The sequence below is a fragment of the Trachurus trachurus genome (genome assembly GCF_905171665.1).
Source record: "Trachurus trachurus genome assembly, chromosome: 13".
NCBI lineage: Eukaryota > Metazoa > Chordata > Actinopteri > Carangiformes > Carangidae > Trachurus > Trachurus trachurus.
Window position 1 is genome coordinate 926,483 of NC_139892.1, and position 20,289 is coordinate 946,771.

A 20,289-nucleotide genomic window follows, 5' to 3' on the forward strand; every position below is an offset into this window, starting at 1 on the left:
AAGTGGCTTGCTGCGAGCAGCATGCAGAGCTTGGCACTTCTCAGCACAACACCAGCTTTCCACATGCAAGATGACTTTTGATTTGTAAATATTGAACATGTTTAATATTTACGATTATCAATTCAGCGCCGAACGTTTTCTGAGGCGATTGTTGTGAGAATTTTGACTCTTAACACACCACACACTACAAGAGAATCTCATAAAATAATCTTAAAACCTTAGGATAATTGGCCGATTTTTGTCTTTGGTCGGAAGGGGGAAGATCGGGGCAAAATCAGCCCGATTATCTTTATGTGTGTGGTAGGCTTAACTCTACCTCCACTCTCCACTCTAAATGTGGAACTGGCTGAGAAGTGAGTGAGGGCTTTAAATCTGTGCCAGACGACTTGTGTCAGTCCTTGACTGTCGGCAGTGTGGGGGATGGTTTCTTGTAGCTGACGATGGTCGTTAGCAACTCTGAAGGGCAACCTGGAAAAGACTAGCATCCCTCAGCCAAGATCTTATATCCAAATCAGACTAACAGACAGTGGAATTCCCCAGTCCTAGGTTGGCCATGTGCTACACACCTATGGACTTCTGTGGCAACTGTAAAGAGTGGGTGTCCCAGCAATAATCCACCCTGTCAAGTCTTTCATGAGTTTTGTAAAGGTGTGTGATGCCTTGTGATCAGTATAATATTTTGTCAGCCTTTATATGGTCAACCATGGTGTGCCAGTAGAAATGTTTCTGAAATTAGGATTTATCAGATTTCCAGAGATACAGGGGATAAATCAGCTATAGTGGATGGAATAACTCCAAAATACCCACTGTTGAACTACTGCAACACACATTTTTACTTACCAAACTATTAGCTCTACTGGAGTTCATGTATACCTGTCTGCATATTTTTGGTCCACAACAAAAGTTAAAACTAAAACTAAATTTGTGTTCTTTTTCCTTCTGTATATTACACACTGTATCACATAGTCATACACATCTATAGATGAAATTGGTGTATGAATTGAAACCTAATTTAAAGTTGTCAAAAGGTACAGGATTGGCACAGGGTCAGAGAGTTTATATTAAGTGGGAAGTACACAATAAAAGCTGTATTCAGTTCACACTGGTGCTCAGCAGAAATGGGTCTGGTTGCTTTCAGGATGTGTGGATTGTACATTCAACAATCCCATATTACCTTATTCATAGCATCTGAAGTGGATTATAAACAAATTCAATTAATTGTGTTCAGAAGATGGTAAAACGTTATCTAATTTATTTATATTTTAAGTAATTCATTTGTTATCTATTTTGGTTGTTTCCTAATGATTTTCTTTCGTTTCAGTACCCAGCTAAACACAAGTGTGTATATTCCTTATTATCTAGGTATAACCTTGTGCATGTTGTAGTAAGCAATGTGACTTCATTACATTTACACACAGTTTTCTAAGTAGAGTTGAACATTTTTAATGGGGTTTCAGTCTATGATGTGGGCACAAAACATTCCTCTACATTGAAGTAGTTAAGTCACCAGCACTCATGTATTTCACAGGTCCTAACTTTAAGGTAGAGTTGTTGAACTGGGATCTGAGAAGTGAGTGAATGGAGTGAGAGCGGAGTGAGTGCCAGATGACCTGTGTCAGTCCTTGAGTGTGGGCAGTGTGGGGGATGGTTTGTCGTAGCTGACGATGGTCGTTAGGTATTTTCAGGTTGGGCTTCAGAGTTTCTACCTTCTTTCAGCCAACATCTTATATCCAAATCAGACCGACTGAGACACAGGTATTCCCAGGTCTTAGGTTGGCCATGTGCTACCTACACACCTATGGCCTTTGGTGATTCAACTTCTGTGGCAACTGTAAAGAGTGGGTGTACCAGCAATATTCCATTTTGTCTAAAGAATTGTCAGTTCTTTGATGAGTTTTGTGAAGGTGTGTAATTACCTGTTATAATATTCGGTGACAGGGCCTTTATATGAGCCACCATTGTCTGCTAGTAGTAATGCTGTCTGAGAACAACAATTAACATGGAATAAGAAATTCGGATTCATCAGATTGTCATGGATACAGGGAATATGTCAGTGTGTGGACGGAATAACCCCCCAAAAAACCCTGTTAAACTACTCATTAAAAGGTATTTAGAAAATCAAAGGAAATAAAGGAACGCATAAATATAAAAACACATGCAAAGCCTTACAAAGCCTTGTAAAGGACAATTAGGACACAGCAAGAACTATATTCCTCAGACACGGTCCACACCACTGTCAACTTTTTTTATTTGTGTTGCAGCAGTTCAACATTGAGCTATTTGGGGTTATTCCATCCACACAATGCCTTATCCCTTGTATCTTTGGCAATCTGATGAATCCTAATTTCTTGTGCCATGTTAAGTAAACTGTTGTTCCCAGACAACATTTCTGGCAGAGAATGGTAGCTCATAAAAATGCTCTGTGACTCTATATTGCATGTACCCATGTTTCAGTCAGTCTGTTTTGAATGTAAGTAAGTGGAGTGAAATGCACACTCCATCATGTATGAATAAGAAAGAAATAAGCAAAAGTGATCATCCTTAAGAGAAATTTTTCATCAAAACTTAACACAAACATTTCTAATAAAGTAGCTCAGATAAATACAGTGGGGCCAGGCCGTTAAGTGCTTTAAAAACAAACATTAAAAGTTTAAAATCAATTCTGTAAGGGACAGGGAGCCAGTGAAGGGAGTTAAGAACAGGAGTAATGTGCTCATGTCTATTAGTGTTAGTTAAAAGACGGGCAGCAGCGTTTTGGACAAGTTGGAGGCGACTGAGCGAAGACTGGGAGACGCCAACATAAAGTGCATTGCAATAGTCCAATCTAGAACTGAAACATTTTGACTGTGTGAATGTGTGTGGCAATAGTTTAACATAGGGATCCTCTCAATGAATTATCCCTTGTATCTCTGACAAACTGATAATCCCCCATTCCCTCTGTATTTTCCCATATCAAATTGTTGTATATCAGTACCTCTTTGATGGTTTACTTGTACATAATATATCATCGTAGGTTGCCATTGAGTTTTCACAGTACACCCCACATAAAAAAACACGACATTACCGTTGCTACTTCATTATAAATGTTTGTATTAAGTTTTGATGAAAGTTTTGAGCTTTTGAGGTTAATCCATCCTCTAGAAGAATTATCCCTTGTATCTCAGACAAACTGATGACCCCCCAGCTCCTCTTTTATTTTCCCATACATGTTTTATTGTTGAGCCATAAATGTCAATAACTGAAATATTCCCTTAAGTATCATGGAAGGTTGCCATTGATTTTTCACGGTAACTAACCCTAACCCCATGTTTAAAAACAAAACTACAATTACAACTTTACCAGTGCTACTTAAGTTGAAATATGTGTGTTTGCATGTGTTTGTGTGTGTTGTGTGTATTAATAGTTACAAATGTTTGTATTAAATTTAGATTTAAAATGTATCTTAAAACTCAGCAATTTCTCTCCTTTCTGCTTTGCTGGAGTGTGTATGTCACTCCGCACCAACCAACAGTGGACCCCTGTCATTCCATATAAACCAAGTGTGGACCTTTTTCTGTAATGTAAAACAGTAAATAAAATACATCCTCATAAATACAGATTCATGATGCAAGTACATTAAAATGACCTAAAATCCTGAGTTTTAATTCAAATATTTTTTCCTATAACAACAATGCAGTCAAGGAGTATAAAACTCTTGTAGGGGAAAAAATAATAGACTGTAGATATGTGTGTTGCAGCAGTACACCCTACATTTAAAAATAATTACAACATTATTGGTGCTACTTTATTAGAAATGTTTGTGTTAAGTTTTGATGAAAAATTTATCTTACGGATGATCACTTTTGCTTATTTCTTTCTTATTCATAATCATCATCTTAAAAACTATCACTTCACACTCACATGATGGAGTGTGTATTTCACTCCATGCTAACTAAGTGGGCACTTGTATCATTATGCACCAACCAACAGTGGACCCCTGTCATTCTATATAAACCAAGTGTGGACCTTTTTCTAAAACGTAAATCAACAAATAATTCCTATACAGATTGATGACGCAAATACATTAAAATTAATTGAAATCACATGCATTTAAAAAGTAAAAGTCTGACAATAGGTGCCCCCAACAGGGTTTTATCTATATGAGATGTACGTGGCCAAAAAGTAACTTTTTGTGGCTCTGAGCCATCAGGCCATGTCAAACTGTGTTTTCCCATGACAATAATGCAGTTAAGTAGTATAAAACACCAGTACAGTGAAAAATTAATAGACTGTAGAAATGTGTCTGGCAATAGTTTAACATAGGGACTTTGTGAGATTTATCCTCTCAATGAATTGTCCCTTGTATCTCTGACAAACTGATGATCTCCCAAACCCTCTGTATTTTCCCCAAAGATAACAAATTGCCGTGCCAATACTTTAATATCAGTTACTCTTTGATGGTTTACTTCTACATAATATATCATCATAGGTTGCCATTGAGTTTTCTGTAATATAAAACAGTAAATAAAATACATCCTTATGAATACAGATTTATGATGCAAGTACATTAAGATTACCCTAAATCCTAAAACCCTCTCTTAAAAAAATTAATAGACTGTAGAAATGTGTGTTGCAGTAGTACATCCTACATTTTAAAAATAATTACAACATTATTGGTGCTACTCATTATAAATTGTTGTGTTAAGTTTTGATGAAAGTTTTCTCTTAAAAACTATCACTTCACACTCACATGATGGAGTGTGTATGTCACTCCATGCTAACTAAGTGGGGTCGTGTGTCATTATGCACCAACCAACAGTGGACGCCTGTCATTCCATATAAACCAAGTGTGGACCTTTTTCTGCAATGTAAGTCAACTAATAATTCCTATACAGATTGAGAACACATGTATATTGTAAAATTTAAACCCTGTGCTTAAAAAAACTGGACAAGCAACAATAGCAAGGTCAATTATTTTTAATGTTTAATCAGAATTCAACAGAAATGATCTAAATTACCATTTTATTTAAAATTTTGTTATGGGTGATCAATTTTTTCAATATTTTAAAATGTCTATTATACCTAATACAGTGTTGAGTTTAAACTTAAGACATCCATGAAAACAGAACCTTTATATTTTGTTACAAAGAATAACAAATTATGTTTCAAGGTACTGGTTTGTTCACTAAGGAGCCTGTTTGATAGCCTCTCTACAGTCTGAAAGGCTGCCGGGGCTGCAAGTCGTTCACACTATGGAGGAGTGTAAGAAACGACGTGTGTGAATGAGTCGTTAAAAACCCTGCTCCAGCCTGCCGGGGCACTGCTGAATATGGTATTTTACACACACACACACTCAGGTCCCCTCTTGGCTAAAGTTTAAAAAATTAACCAGAAGGTTTTTCACATGATTTTTAGTTGATTTAAAGCATGTCCAAGAGGGGACCTAAAAAAAGTCCCCTGTTGGCTGCTTGGTCCCCTGTTGGTGAATGTGTAACGACGCCGATGTCCCCTCTTAGATAGGTACAACAGTGCACACACACACACACACACACACACACCCTGCCAGTAACCTTTGCACAGGTTGATTGTGGTCAGGTATTTTGCCTTCCCCAGGCGCTCGATCCGTGGAGTGGGGTATGAATCAAATTTTGAAACCGAGTTCAAGTACCTGAAGTCGATACAGAAACGGATGGATCCATCCTTCTTAGGGGCCAGAACCACCGGATTACACCACTCACTTTTCGAAGGTCGGATTATACCCAGGGACAACATGAGGTCCACTTCCTTCTTCAGGGCCACCAGGAGGCGCTCCGGTATCCTGTAGCTCATCCGTCTCACAGACACATCAGTTTTCAAAATAATATCATGTTCCACAATATCTGTACGCCCAGGATACTCTTGAAAAATTTCTGAGTCAAAGTCTTCACCTGAGTCTGCTGGTCCTCAGAGAGGTGGCCCAAATCCAGGTCAGAGGATACTGATGCCGGTAAGTACTCATCATCCGCCTCCTCTTCCTCCTTCACAGCCTGGATCAGCAGCACCCTTGCACCCTCTCCAGTCCTTGGGAACCATTCTTTGAGGAGATTCACATGGAGAACCCGGCTGGCATGATGACGTCCTGGGTTAGAGACCTGATAGGTGGTGGGCCCAAGCTTCCTCTGAACCACAAAAGGCCCCTGCCACTTTGCCAACAGCTTGCTATCACTGGTTGGCAGCATAACCAGGACCTTTTGACCTGGTTCGAAGCTTCTCTGCCTGGCTGACTGGTCATACCAGGTCTTCTGATGTCGCTGGGCCTCCGCCATATGTGCCTCTGCCAGTTGACTCATCCTCTGGAATTTCTCTCTCATCTGTACCACATAAGAAACATTAACAGGCCCCTCCCTCCTGTGATCCCCCTCCCAGGTCTCCCGCAGCAAGGCCAGAGGACCCCTCACCTCATGACCATAAAGCAGTTCGAAAGGGGAGAAACCTGTAGAGGCTTGGGGTACCTCCCTGTAGGCGAAGAGGAGGTAGGGGAGCCATTGATCCCAGTCAGATCCAGTTTCATTAACGAACTTACGGAGCATTTGTTTGAGGGTCTGGTTGAACCGTTCTGTCAAACCATCTGTCTGCGGATGGTATGGGGTGGTGCGTACACTCTTTATGCCCAGCAGCTGGTAAACCTGTTTCAAAAGGTTGGACATAAAGTTAGTGCCCTGGTCTGTCAAAATTTCACAGGGGAATCCCACTCTTGAAAAAAACTGAACCAGAGAAAAAGCCACAGTTTTTGCCTTAACAGATTTCAATGGGAACACTTCAGGATATTTGGTACCATAATCGGTAATGACCAACATGTAACGGTTGCCTGATTTACTGATTTACTCTTTTCCACAGGGCCAACAACGTCCATCCCCAGGCGTTCAAAGGGAGTAGTAATGATGGGGAGTGGCTGGAGAGGAGCTCTGGTGGGGCCTCTCATTGAGGTCTTTTGGCACTGAGGGCAACTCCTGCAGAACTGGGAAACATCAAAACTCAAGCCTGGCCAGAAAAAATGGTGTTTAATACGAGCTGTGGTCTTGTGTTTCCCCAGGTGGCCAGCCCAGGGAATCGAGTGGCCCAAGGTAAGTACCATGTCTCGGGCCACCTGCGGGACTACTAGCTGTTTAACCTGGCCATGCTGACGGTAAAGAACCCCATTCTGAAGGAAGTACTCTTCCGTCCTGCCATCAGGTTCCATCTCCAGCTCCCTCTCCTTTGCTCTCTGAAAAAAGACAGACAGTGTTGGGTCCTCTTAATAAGTCGGAAAACCCAATCTGATCTCGGCCACCGACATGCAGCTGCTATCCTCTCAAACGTAATGAGAAAGTGCTCAACATCATCATTTTCTGTTAACTTCTCTAGTCTGGGTTCATGAGAGAATCGAGACTGACCTGACGGATTACTCACAGGCTGGATGGGCTCGACTGAGGCTGCAGCTTGGGCCTGCAGCCGACCACCATCTGGGTCCAGAGCCTCCACAGTAGAAGTGGGCTCTAGTGCTGGAGATGTGTGTGCCTGTGCTGCCTGTACATCCTCCTGCAGAAGCCTGAACTGGTTCTGTAATGCTTGGAACCGTTGCTCCTGCCTTGTAGCTTCCTCTTTCCTTTTCGCCTCCCGGGCCTCCTGTTGCCCCATGAAGGCCTGCAGAATGCCTGTTAAGTCTCTCAATGTTGGCTCTCTACTCTCTTCACCCCCAGTGCCATCTTCTTTTAAAGCGCCCTCCTGCATCTCTTCCTCACTCTCAGCCTGGGCTTCCAACCCTGTTTGTGTCCTGAGATCTGCTCGACCACCTCTTGCCACTCTTCCTCCACGGACCGGCATGTCTTCACAAATGGAGGAGAAGACAAAAGGGGAAAAAAGAGAGAAAAAAAAAACCTGTGTCCTCAACTGGCTGATCCCACCACTGCCACCATATGTGAGGGACCGAGTCGGTTGCAATGAGGACAACAGATAGTAACTTCAAAAAAAGGGGGTTTTATTTACCCAAAATATACAGAAAACAAAATTACTCAAATGAACATAAGGTCTGGGCCCATAAAAGAGGTCAAATTAACAAAACTGTGCAAAAGTCAACTGAATAAACTATCAGAAGACAAAACAGAACAGAATTAAACAGACCTAACTAATGAACACAAGGGACAACTTATATACTGGGTGGTCAGCCCATACTAACAAAAGAGGGGTTAACTTAAACCCTAAACACAAAAGACCACAGCTAATTCACAAACAAAACAATTTAGGAAAGGTAACGTATTAGAATAAACACAATCTATGCATAACCAAACAAACTGAAATTACTAATGGTCTAAGGAAAATAATAAACATAACTAAACCACTAAACTTCCCCCCATGGTGCACCAGCCCTTGGGTTGGCCCAATTAGTGCTGTCTCTTATAAAATGGCCGAGCGTGTGGGGGCGGATCCTTTTATCTGGAGGATCCCAGCAGCACCAACAGCACCAGCAGCACCGGTAACTCAAAAGAACACAAGAGATTAGAAACAAGAACAAAAGCCAACTAAATATGTGTGCTCAAATGGAACTAATGTATTGTCAAATAATAAAGTATTGTATGCAACCAAACCTGTGTGAGTTATTTCAATACTTAAGTGTTTAAACCAACTTATAGAATGTATAAACACAATATGGTTAACATAAATATAGAAACAAAATAGTATAGTGTATAATGTGAATGTAGGTGCAGTGGGCTACCGTTGTCATGGCTTTTTGGCCACGGCTGTGGCCATCACAGCCCCTCTACCGTATTCATTGCCACCTTCGATTTTCTTGTTTTTCAGTGTTCTTGATGGTGTCTGGTGTAATACACCCAATTTGTTTCCTTTTTTAAGATTAACGACTTAACAAGTCACAGTATTATTATGTAAATTATATATTATAAGTTGTCTATTCTATTACATCTCTGATTGCAAATACATTTTCAATTAACCCCTCAACAAATAGGTAGTGGGTATCCTTCCATACCACATGATTACTTCATTACTTGATTACTTTGGGGACACTTGCACTTTGGGATCACTTGCACGTTGGGGCATGAACGAATTTCAATAGGGCTTTTGCTGGGCGACTTGCAGTCCAGATGAAATTAACATGGCAAAAAATCGACCGATCAGAATTGTGGTCGAGCCAGAACATATCGACCAATAAATCGACCGGTTGACTAGAAGGTTACAGCCCTACTTAAAACATTTTAATTTAGAATGGATTTTAATACTGAGTGATGCTGTGACCTTTCTCCTCTTTTCATGCTTTGTTTTTTATTGTCGTTTATTCTTGTAATGTTTCTTTGCTTGTCTTGTTTTTGTTTTTATGTAAAGCACTTTGTTCATGATTCTAGATGCTGTAATTTCTATGTGATATATAAATTAACTTTGATTTGATTTTTGATAGGACCTGTAAAATCAAGTCCTATGAGCTCAACTTACCTTCAATTGACATTATCTCCTTCATTTTCTGATGGAGCTATGATGGGGATGCAAGTCCCATCAATGCCGCCAATTACACTGGGGAATCCTAAAAGCAAACACTACAGTGTAAAATTTTCAGAACCTTTCTGGAATGTCACACTTTTCTTTGTTTAAGTTAAAGTGCAATTAATAAGCTGGTGTAAGACTAAAATGTAAGAGAAATCCACCAGGCATAGAAACTCATCATTATTCCATTTTTTCGTAACTGCTCATGCACTCCTCGCCACACCCAACCAGGAAATAAACTGTTTTGTAAAACGGCCCAGCACACATGCGGGCCCGTTGCTTCCACCACCAGCCGCTCACAGAGAAAACTGTTGGCAAAAGGAAGCGTTACCCCGATGTGATTTATTTAAATATTTTTTTATAATTATAATTATTAGGCCTACTTTTTTTTTGTGGTTGATTGAACAGCATTTCAAGAGTGCCTTTCTGTAAGACTCTGCTATAGCTGGTGTTTAAATATGTTACATAAAGTCTTATAATAACAGATGTTTATGATAATATTTTCAAATTTCTAGTCAACTTTTAACATATTGATCTTAAGGCCTTATGGAATCACGCCTTCTAAATGCTACTGCTCCATTAATGAATCTGTTCCCTACAGGGCCCTGCCATAGGTTGGGCCCCTGTCACAAAAAAACACGCTTGGGCACCAGTGGCCCGCCGATGGGCCGCCGGTGCCACCCTACCAACGGTTACTATAGCTCTGTGATAGAGATAGGGCTCTTAATAGGCCTAACAAATAAAAATGAAAATAAAATCTATATCCGACCTATGGGTGTTGCACGAACCCGATACAACCTAACTCACTAGCATTGATTCTTGGCTCCAACCTGGCCAAAAAAAAGTAAAAGGCAAAAAGGAAGCCCAACGCCCGACACGAGTCATTAGCATATTTTCAGGTTATGTTCAGAGTTTCATCCTAAAATCGGCTATAAAGGCGCCGCTGTTTCACTATTTAGCCTAACTAATTTTCAACTGGCGTCACCTTTACTTTGAAAGTCCAGTGGAGCTGGATCAGAATGGAGCGTTTGTACGGAGGGAGAGATCAGCTGATCCGCTGCTGACTGCTGTTTACTGCTGGATGTGAAGTTAGCAATGCTCTTTATTTATCTTATTTATCTGACGCCCCCCCAATTTATTTTAGCACCAGTCGCCACTGGTGTGTAGTAATGATTTTAAACATGTAGCCCAAAAGAGCTGCACATTATATCATTATAATCATACATTAGCTGCATCTCAATAAAATTGAATATCATGGAAAGGTTTATTTATGTCATTAATTCAATTCAAGTTAAACTAATACTATATTATAGAGATCCATTACACAGAATTAAACATTTCATGTCTTTATTTGTTTAATTTCTTTTAGTGGTAGTGATTATGGCTTACATTCAATGAAGATCTAAAAAAAAAAAAAAGAGAATATTACAAAAAAAACAGTTAAAAAAACATTTTTAGTATGGAAATGAGCCCTTTTGAAAAGTTATGTCCAATGCTTGACTTGAACTACTGGAAATGGGACTTTTCCATGGTATTCTAATTTATTGAGATGCACCTGTATATTAAATAAACCACAATATTCACAGCCAGAGCGCAGATGAATGAACTACCTCATTCTCCTGAGAAACACGTAGGGGAGAGTGGGGCAATGTGAGACACCGGGTAATGTGAGACACCCCTTATATCTAGAAAACGGAACACATTTTTGGTCATCTGACCATTATGTTTTCAAGCCCCTTCCATTTCCCCATGGTCATGAAGAAGAGGACCTCATGATGCTGTGGAAAGCATGTTTTTTTCACAAAAATGTTATTTTTGCATGTAAAAGTAAATTTTCTTGGTGTCAATTTAATCAACTGTTGTGCCAAAGCAAATTGATTCAGGTAGAAAAACTTATATGATACATGATGATGAACTACCAACACATAAAACCATGTGATGATGCTGGCTGAAAATTAGCCTGAATTTCTAAGAGAGGTTGTTTTTTCTAAAATGGGGGTGTTGGGGTAAAGTGAGACAAATGCTGCGGGGTAAAGTGAGACCATGGATGCATTATAATAAATCCATGAGTGAAACACTGTGAGCACACCACACACAAAGATTTACACTAGAATCTCGCCGCCCAAGCCAGAAATCTTGCGTGATCAATGATCTGTAGCCACACTGCTTTGTTATGCTATGTGCTCTCAGTCAGCTCGCTTATTTATTGGTTAATTAACTCAATTTTAGTCACATTCCACTTTGTCGGCTCCCTCCACACACAAGAGGACTTTTGATCAAAATGGTCACGATTGTCGGGGCCTACAATCTGACCCCCAGACTATCTAACTGGTTCTATCTGTCATTTGAATGTTAATTAAAACATTTTGTGTTGTATTTGATTTTGGTCTTGAGTCACTTTGTGTTGAGAAAACAAAAGTGCTTAATTGACCAATCCCCATGATTCTGTTACTAGTCCGACATTAGTTCTGGAAAATGTGGTTGTCAAGCTAGCTGTCAGGATTCTGTTAGAACATGTGTTGTTATGGTAGTTTCAGAGTGGAAAAAGTAAGTGGATCAGTTTACCCCATTGATTTTTCTAGTTTGTCTCAGTTTACCCCTGAGCTGGGGTAAAGTGAGACACAAGACCACTTTTTTTAAAACAATCGTATTTTCACTGCCCTTCGTCCTAAATACATTCTGATAATTTCCATTGCTAGGCAACATCCTGAATTAATGGGAAATGTGTAAATTTGACTGATAAATCATTTTAGCTTGCTTAGAGGTGATCAAATGTAAAAAGTGTCTCACTTTACCCCACTCTCCCCTACTGACAGCTGCCACGAGGAAGCTAACGGCTACTAGCTGCAGCGATTAGCAGTTGTTAACAAACGTTTTCTAACCAGCACTTCACTGATATCTGAATGAATCACGAGCATAACTCGGTGAAATATAGTTTAAACTGTATCTGTTGGGGTTTAGGAGACTTCTTCTCTGTTCACCGTGTCTGCTGAAGTTTGCTCCGCCGCAGCGTGATGGCGCTCTGCACGAACCGGAAGAAACACACACACACGCTCCACGGTTACTTGGATACGGGTGGGCGGGGCTTATTATCGCCAGATGGCCTCTGATTGGTCAGACCACTAGTCTGATAGACAGTTCAGTGTCAGTAATGAATCTCTGTCGCTAAGTAAAACTACTCAGTCAGGTTTTATATGGAGCCTAAGTCATTATAAATGTGGGTTACACATTTCGTTCATTATTATTATTTATTCATTATTTCTATTCATTAACAGTGCAACATGTGTGTGTCCTTATTCTTGATTATTCATTTTCACATTCTTTAGTGACTAGTCCACAGGGGTTTGTAAATGTCACCAGTGACAGAACTGGAGACATGAATCATGGGGCTGAAAGAGAAGTGAAAAGTTGTTTAAGTTCTTGTACAATTTACTCAAATGTAAGAAGTTTATAAAATGTGCTCTGACTTACAGTAATCCAAGAATATATCAGAATATGCCAGATATGGTGTAATTCTTCCTGTGATTTCAGAAAAGGGTGTAAATAATAATGACAGAACAAAACACATATTTAGCCTGATTTTCTCTCCTATTTATTCCACATGCCAGATACTTTTATTGGCTGCAAGTTCAGGTTCAGGTTTGGGGTTTGTTCCTGAGCTGTGTGGAGGTGTGATCAGTGAGTCAGACAACTTCTATGTGCAAATTTAAAGCTTGTTCCTAGAGGAGCTGCTACAGTAGCTAGTGTTGGATACTGAGGGCTAACACCATAATACACCCTCTCACCCCTCATCCCTACCCTAGAGCACTGGAATAAGAGAGCAACGGCACGCATTGGTCAAATGGAAGCCCCTCCTGGTGGTGGAATATGGGTATTGCAAAAGTGCCCAAGAACTGACATCTCTGCATTGTTGGTGAATGAGCAAGTGTGGTATTTTCAATAATTTAAGGACATTTATAGATCACCCACGTTAATAGCATAATCGTGGACCCCTTACAGATAAACATTAACACATAGGCTAGTAAAAAAAAAAAAAAACCTACAAAATCTACATTTTATAATAAACAAATTATAAGTGTAATTTGAAATGACCAAAGCCCTATTCGCACCGGATTAGTATTACCTGGGGACCTCTGGTAATTTGTAATAATTGCGGAGGACGTCTGTGATCTTAATTCCGTGCGAATGCGCCATGTCAGTAATTTGTAAAGTAAAAATTCCCCCGCAAATTACTATATTTCACCAAAGACCGACGTCCCGTGGTAAAACTAGTCCCGTGCGAATCTGCATCTCAGTAATTGAGGGGCATTTTTTGTTCTTCCCCGGTTGAAACCATACTGTACGGGTTGAAACATGGAGGCTGCGGTGGAAATTATGAGCGGCATTTTTGAAGGCATTTTAGGTGCAAACACGGGCTCGTATCGGTGCTGGAGACCCATTTAAATAAACAGCTCGGATCCATAAAAAGAGCGAAATTTCAGAGGATATTGTGATGGATGACATGCGGCTTTCAACAGGCTTACAGTTTTTCTCAGTCGCTTTGGTGCTTTTCTCACATCACTCTTAACATTTGCACAACAGTTAGTGCATTTCTCAGAACAATTATTGCAAACTGCAAAACCTAGTGGATGACCTGCAGAAGCGCGTCACTTGCTCAAAATGGATTGTCCATCCCTCAAAAGCAAGTACTCATGTCAATGAAACTGTCAGTGTCGTCAAAATGAGAAGTCCTGACACCATCGTTTATGAACAAGATAGTCACATGGCTTTGTCATGTTTTCATTAGGACACTTTAAGTGTTTTCCAATGCAAAAAGTGATGATACTACCTGAAAATGCTCCAGACAGCACTATACACTACTTGTACAGCCATGTGAAAACTACAGTAAAGTTACACATTACTGTATTTAGTGGAGATACTGAATATGTATGTTTCACATTTCTACTGCTCTTTGCAATTCTGATTTGTTCACAGCGTTGTGCAAAGAAAAAATACACTACAGTCATCTACAACAAACATAAGAAACACTCTTTGGGTACTACTTTACGTAAACAATGTTGCAGTACATATAGTAACTGAACCTACAGAGTACTGTAAATCATTCCTGCACATCCAGACGTTCCAGTCACATTTTCATCTACATCACTCTGTCAACTGTAGCGATTGAAACAGATTCAATATTCCCAAAGATACAGTAAAGTCATCCTTACATTGTATCTCTTTCAACCTTATGCCATTGTTTGTAATGGGCTCAGTCTCTTCCACCTCTGTGAGGTTGTCTTGTAATCCTATGTGATGCAGAGTAAAATTACAGTAATGTACAGTACATGCACTGCATCAACCATTATTACTGTAGTGTACAATACTGTAAAAGTGCTTCCTACTTGTAAAATGCTGTAGTACAGTACCGTACTGTAAAGATGGGAAATCTTTACTGTGGTTGCTGTAATACATGACAATACAGTAAATCTGTTCTCTAGTGAAGCTGTAAGTCTAAATGTAAATGTAAAAAAGTTCTTGTCCCACTGTATCTTACAGTAATGCCCGACACAATGACAGCAGTGCAGATTGTTTAGTGCTGAATTACTGTCCAATACCATACATACCTGTTGTTCCTTACTCTAAATGTTTGAATTCGCAGTGCTTCTCCCAACATTTAAAATTAGTTTGACAGATTTTGAAAACTAGTTCAACAATTTTGTATGTAATGACTCAAGCAATGAAATGAGGACTATTAGTTTTTTAGGGAGAGACTATTCAGCGTTCAAAAGTATAGTTCATTTTGACTGACATGACATAAACAAATGATAATGTTGTAAAACAGCAGAGAATTGTATGAGAGCAACTGATACATGCCCAAAAGCTTTGCAATTTGTTCAGAGGAAGGAGAAACTGCTACTATGATGTGGACAAATGACTACATGTTGTGGAGGTTGAACTAATAGTTATGAGAACTTTCATTCTGATCTGAGAATAGCACCAAAGCGACTGAGAAAAACTGTAATACAAATGCCATGACGGCCCGTTATTGCGACAACTGCACTGTTGCGAAGTCAAGTTGCTGCTTTGACATTTTATTTACATTTGCTTTGCACATGGATGTGACAGCAGCGGATGTTACAACGTGCACAGCTTTGACCTCATATCGAAGCCTTAATGTCAGTAAATTCGAGTAAAAATACAGACTTCACTTATCCCGTGCGAATGCACCGCAAGAAACACAGACGTGGGGGGGTAATTTACAAATCACCAGAGGTCCCCAGGTAATACTAATCCCGTGCGAATAGGCTTTGACACCTAAAAACAAAAACAGGGCTGTTTTCATCAATTTACAAGCAAGTGGGCAACACATACATTGGAGTGAATGGGTTTTCTGGGCACTTTTGCAATACCCATATCCTGCCACTCGGGGAGCAAGAGGTTTACCACGGGAGTCAATGGAAGTGTCTTTACTCTCTTATTCCAGTGCTCTACCCTACCCCACCCATAGACCACTCGAATGACAGTTTAGTCCATCAAACAGAAAGAAAAAAAAATCCATTTGGTAAAAGAAAAATCAGTGGGAAAATGTTTTTAAATTGTTTTATTTATTTCTCCTCATATTTCCACATTTATTTTCTTATTCTTCACAGACTTTACATCAAAGCAAATCCTCTGTCTTTGTGACAATTACCCATAATCCTGCTCTGTGATGCAGGTGCAGGTTTATGACAGTAGGTGGCACTGACGTCACCTTTAACTACATGACACAAAGCTGAGGGCAATGACTCAGAAAGCAGACTGAACCAACTCTGATCCTGATCTGTGAGTCAGAATCAACTCACCATTTATAAACATTCACCACTCATCTTTTTTGACAGAGATTGTGGATACTTTCTCCTTCTTTATAATGTTATCATGTTGAACCCTGATGTTGTTGACGTTTGAACATGGTCATATCACAACAGTTTCTGCTGATGGAGTGATTCAACTCCTACAGCCTCCTGCAGATTAGATCATGTGTGATGGTCTACATGTAACATCATTAGGCCTCTTTACCACAGGAGGAAGACGATCCATATCCGCTATAGAGACAGAGGCCTACAGAGGTTTACTGTACATCTTCAATATCATGTATGACATTCAGTGACTTCACAGTGACAAGAGGTTCTGGGTTCGTTTTCCAGAAACATACAGTACTACGCTAGATTGTTTGGTGACTCTCAGACTCTGTCCACATGTTGGTGGACAAGGTGTCACTTTTCTATGTGTTTGGGCCTAAACAGCGTTTTTGGTGTTTCCAAAAACACCTTCTGGGTAGTAGACGTTATTAAACACTGTTTTTGTGTTTATGTGTGGAGAACATAGACTGTAAAAAGAATGGACGTAGCGTCCGTGACGTCACCCATTGGTTTTGGGGAGTCGTTTTTGTGACTCAAATATGGCGGCCTGAACAGCGCCATGTTGGATTGGCCGGTCGAGAGCCCGCCCACTGGCCTCGAAGCAGCTGTCCACGGAGCTGCTCGGACCTGTCACTCAACGTTTCCGCGCCCTAATTGGCCAGAGTTTTAACCTAATAACAGTAAAACGGTAGAGTTAAAAAAAAAATCACCCCCCTCAGAGTGTGTGCGGGGGTAGGAACTATCGATTGAGACGAAAAAACGTTCTGACACCAGGCTTTTAACATGTTTACTGAGGATGTAAAGTCGGCGATTTTAACATGGGGGTCTATGGAGAATGCTCCCTTCTGACACCAGCCCCCAGAGGAAGCCCAGGGGATTGCAGTTTTTTGAACGCGGAAGTGAGCTTCACTACTCAGACCGACAACTGCCCCCTTGGTGGAGAAGGAACACAGAGCTTGTGGTTGCACAAGGTGCTGGACTGTGGGAGGGACCTGCTGCTCGCTCTGAGAGCCGGGTATCATGTTGCTGCAGGAGAAGCAGGTCAGTGGAGCTGATTATAAGTAATTATTTTGAGCGAGCTTGACATGCATTTACATTAAAATTAATGGATTTGTGCAAATAAAGTTTTCTATCTGTATCTATATGAAAGATGCTACATCTATATATAGCCGCCGATGGACTGGTGTTGAAAATTAGCTAAACACACCCAAGCAAAGCATCTGGTCTGTCCACTGGAACAGTCTCAATGTATGTGTGATGTCCATATCAAATAAATAAACATAACATCTGAACAACAATTGGCTCTAACCCACGTTGTCTCGTGTGAATGTGTATGAATGTTTGGTGGTGGTCGTTAGGGTTAAGGCAGCCATGCTTCTGTCAGTCTGTGGTATGAGTGAATCATGGTTTCTGTACAGTGCTTTGGGTATCCTGTAAAGCGTCATATAAATGTAAGCCATTATTATTAATTAACAATATCTTTATTGCGTTTATACAGTATATGGGCAGAGATTTCTTTTAACATGTTGGTGTGGATGTGATTTCTTTTTAAATAGACAAGGGTAAAACTCTGGGTATGTGGGGACTGGGCCTCAGTTTTGTTGTTTGTCTCTGTGATGAACTGTTTACCTGTCCAGGTTGGAGCAACAACGCTGAACACACCACAGTGTTTACAATTTGTCGAAGTGGAGCAGAGTGAAGCTGAGACTGATTGGGACCTGTTTGGTTTTTCATACACATTGTTCAACCGGTTCATGTGAAAATGAAGCTTCAGTTCAAGTGAAAAGCGTCATCTCGGACACATCAGACTTAAAGACTGCACCTGAGGTGAACAATCGAAAGGCCTTCCTGAACCAGCTGTAGAAGAAGGCGTATATCAGAGTGTGGTAGAGCAGGTTGCTTATTTATATTTTTCTTTTTTTGTATTTGGGGTGTAGTACCCCCGTTTTGTATTTGGGGTGTAGTACCCCCTCCTCCTGCTTTCTGCTCACCGTGCGTCGCCGTCCTCCTTTACGTTGATTACGGGGCGGCGCCGGGGGGACAATTGGAACATTGGATGCAGGTGTGCGGACTCCTTCGCTCTCAGTAGTAGACTTGGCGTCGGTGGTGTGGCTGTGGGGGCGTTCGTGTAGCAAGACAACAGGCCAGTGCATTTTCATACCCTCAGGTAAGTTTTGCAACAGCATTGGTTCTTGGCGTGCAATTGTATGGTAGCTGACAGGCTCTGTTTGCAGCGGTCGGCCTGTCTTCTGGCTGGAGATTGAGTGAGGGGAGAGTTGTCCTGGCAGTGTGTGTGTGTGCGCGCAGCCCCGTGAGCCACACAGCGTTCTGTGAGCAGCACGGCGTTCGCTTCCTTGGTTAAATTGAGGTATGTTTGTTGGTTGCATTGCACGGCGCATTTGTGTAGTAGCATGGCTGATAAATTATTGACTTTGCAGTGGTTTTGTCGGCCGAAGTCGGAGGTGAGCCAAGCGTGGCCTTGAAGTTGGCTTTGTACACAGCATTCAGTTCCTACGGTAGGCCGTCTCATTTGTCTTTTTGTGCTTGTGGTACATGTGCCTTTTTCTAGCTGCTATTAACCATGACCTTGCACCTCTGATTGTTAACAGTTAAAGCTGTCTGTTGCTGTGTGTGTCCTCCTGTGTCGGAGCCCTGAAGCCTCCACGCCCCGCCAACTATCAGCTGACGCGGGCCCCTACGCCTCGTATGGGCGTCCTACTGCTGTTCTGTCTGGGTTATTTTGATTATTCATTATTTTCCAAAGTTTCTTTTGTTATTTAGTATTTTATTGTATTGTTTTCTTTTTTGTTTTTCTGTGTGTGTGTGTGTGCAGGCCTTTTGCCTGCAGTGAACCCCGTTTCTGGATCTGTAAAGTTTGTTTCTTTTGTTTAATTTCTGAATTAATCAAATCAGGGGTTGTGTGAGTGTGTTGGTGTGAGTGGAGCCTAAAGAGCTTGTGTGTGTGTGTATATTGTATTGTGCAGGTTCCCTATCTTTTACTGCCTGGCCTAATAGTTGTCTCTCTCTTTTGGACAGGTGCTGGCGGAGCCACTGGTGCAAGAGACTGGCTGATCCCGGTGGTGGCGGTTCCCTTCACTTTCCTTTACAGTAGTGCACTTTGTGGTGGACAATTTGTGTGGTTTTCACGTGTGGTGTAGCATAAGGACCCTTCCCCTCTCCCTCAGCAGTCATCTTCGCCCGGTGAGCCCCCAGCCCTGTACCCTAGCACTTTATTGACAACCTAAGCAACGCTTTTATATGGCCCTATCATATATTGTTGTCCATTGATTTTATTGTGAACCTGTACTCTGCAAAAAGAAAAACAATAGTTAATAATAAAAACTTGTAATTTTTTGGAATCACGTCTGAGCCAGTGTCTGTTAAACCTGTGTGTCTTTTGGTGTTATAGAATTGTAGCTATAGGTTTAGAATTCCTGGGGGTGGAATTCCCCTAGGTGGCGTTGTTGGCTCCTTCTCAAAGTTTTTCCCTCGTAGCATTGCCACAACTTGGCGTTGTTGGCAGGATGACATTTTGAAGCCAGACGTGAATTCCTTTTTTTCTTTGTTCTTTCTTTTTCCTTTTTTTTTCTTGAGGGTTTGCTGCATTTGTAGCATCCAGTGAGAGCTTTAGTGTTCTTTTTTTTGTAGAGCTTGTGTTTCTTTTTTTTTGTGTGTGTTTAGTTGGTTATAGAGACAGAACAGCAGTAGGTAGCCCAGCTCTAAACCCCAGATTTCTAAATTTCTCTAGCAGGTTTTCCTGCAGCTCACCCTCCGGTGCCATGGCGGAGGAACTGCAACAGCTTAAAGAACTGGTCATGCAGCTGAAGGCAGACAATGAGCGGCTCTGCAGGGAAAGGGATGCTGCACAGGCCGGCCCGAGTACTGCTCCGACTCCTCCTGCTCCGGTGAGTACCACTCC

General features: G+C 41.0%; 1 protein-coding gene and 1 long non-coding RNA gene across 2 annotated transcripts in view; one reads left to right on the forward strand and one right to left on the reverse strand.

Moving 5' to 3' along the window:
- Positions 1 to 20,289, reverse strand: part of LOC310995736 (NACHT, LRR and PYD domains-containing protein 3-like) — a gene marked incomplete at its 3' end in the record, with an annotated part of 361,364 nt that overhangs the window by 195,375 nt on the left and 145,700 nt on the right.
- Positions 18,662 to 19,115, forward strand: LOC310996047. Its single transcript, XR_014595879.1, has 3 exons — positions 18,662 to 18,738; positions 18,809 to 18,886; positions 18,980 to 19,115. It is a non-coding gene; the product is annotated as an uncharacterized lncRNA (long non-coding RNA).